At 43.6% G+C, this 1,816-nt stretch overlaps 1 long non-coding RNA gene across 1 annotated transcript; it reads right to left on the reverse strand.

Moving 5' to 3' along the window:
- Nucleotides 1-10: 10 nt before the first annotated feature.
- On the reverse strand, nt 11-811 carry LOC103461505 (uncharacterized). The gene is made up of 3 exons (XR_533130.2): nt 607-811; nt 202-522; nt 11-106 (listed from the first exon to the last, which is right to left on the reverse strand). It is a non-coding gene; the product is annotated as an uncharacterized LOC103461505 (long non-coding RNA).
- Between the last annotated feature and the right edge of the window lie 1,005 nt (nt 812-1,816).

Genomic DNA, 1,816 nt, shown 5'->3' on the forward strand with positions numbered 1-1,816 from the left:
CTCTAGACTGCGTCTCTGGGTTTTCCAGCTGTGGAGTTTTGGACAGGGCAGGGCTTTAGGCACGTTAGTCTGAGCAGCTCAGCGACCGCATGGCTATAGTAAAACACTGAGAATGAAACCACAACCATATTTAACACAGCAGCTACAATAAACAAAGCTTTTAAAATCGGTCATTGGGCTAGGGATGAAAGAGACGCCTACCTGCACAGTTCCCAATGRAAACTACAGGAATCTTTCTGAGCAGCAGCCCARGACAGGTTAATGAGGCTGTGTTTACATCCTACAATTGGTCTCATTTCCTTGTAAAAACACATGACATCAATAAACAGCCAGGAGTGAGTTTGGGCTGATTCACTGATTAGTGGAAATAAGCCACTAATCACATTTTAACAGGTGCCTCATGGACCTACTGTAAATATAAGCAGAGCATGAAACATTGAAAAGGAAGAGATAAACTTACACCACATTGTCCCTGTCTGTGGCACAAGCTCCCACAGCCTTTGCTACATTTACAAGCAGAGCCTGGTTAAATRACACAGAGCAGATGTTGGATCAATAAAACAAGGAGTTTGAACAGGAACTGCAGGGAGAACCAATGTCGTATACCTGGTTTGTTCCATTGAGCAGATTAATGAGAGCCCTCATGCCCCCACCGTTGCAGATGATGGACTTGTTAGCTGGTATCTGAGCAAACTGTCCCAGAGCTCCCACTACATTGACCAGAACCTCTTCAGGCTGTTCAGTCAGCAGACCAATCAGGATCTGCAGAGCTTTGTACTCCTGGAAGCTTTGAGGGAACAACAACAAGAAAAGATGATTGCATTAGAATATAATTAAGGTGCTTTGATTAATTTATTACAGAAACTGGACAACTAACATGGACCAAGAGTCAATTCGACAGATCTTGTTGCTCTAGAGAGAGAAGATGAAACTGTGAAACAAAACTGAAACTAGTTTAGTTTTCAACCCAGAGGCCAAATTTATTAAAGATTCTAATGATCCAGTGATTTGACAGCCAGACTAACAGYGTGTCTCCTGAACCTGACTGTACAGAGCTACATGATCATCCGGTGACTGGGTCAAAGGTAAAGATTGTTGTCCCTTCAGTAACATCAGCATCTTGCTGYAACTCAGCAGGACAAACAATTTTCCCAMAGCTCCTCACAGCCGTCACTCATCTTCACTTTGCAGAACCAAACCTTGGAAACTCTTCCTCCGTCTTTAACTGAGTGATTTTGCCCTGTTTGCCTTCGCTATAGAGTAGTAAACTATAGTCAACATTCAGAAGGGATATACTGTGGTTCCACTAAAACCTCAGCAACCCTCTGGTGCACAGTTCATTTCTCTGGCTGTTTTTATTCCCAGTTACGGTTGCTGGCATCATAGCCTGTAAGCTATTGTAGACGGCTAAGGTCATTTGGTTCTGGGCAGGGTCCACTGAACCACAGCCTCTTCTTCAGAGTGAAAACATTGCTAATGAACAGAGGAGCTGCCAATGTTAACTTTAGTCCAGTTCAGCATCGWGAACATCAATGGTCTTCCTCCATCATCTGAGGTATCTGCAGCTCACTACCCTACAATGATCTTGTTTTGATAAATCAACACTGTGTCATGTCTATTTCTGTCAGGTCCTGCTGAGGAAATTGTTTTCTGGCAGGAGTAACTTGACACAAAGCTGCCTGAAGCAGATCCAACTGAAAACACAGGCCTCTACATGGCTGGAGGCTCATAAAGCATGTTAGAGCAGACAGGGACAACAGAGGAGCTTCTGTGTGAGCAACACATTGTTATCTTCAGTCTTTTCTTCACCAATTCA

The sequence above is a fragment of the Poecilia reticulata genome, unplaced genomic scaffold (genome assembly GCF_000633615.1).
Source record: "Poecilia reticulata strain Guanapo unplaced genomic scaffold, Guppy_female_1.0+MT scaffold_1907, whole genome shotgun sequence".
Classification (NCBI taxonomy): domain Eukaryota; kingdom Metazoa; phylum Chordata; class Actinopteri; order Cyprinodontiformes; family Poeciliidae; genus Poecilia; species Poecilia reticulata.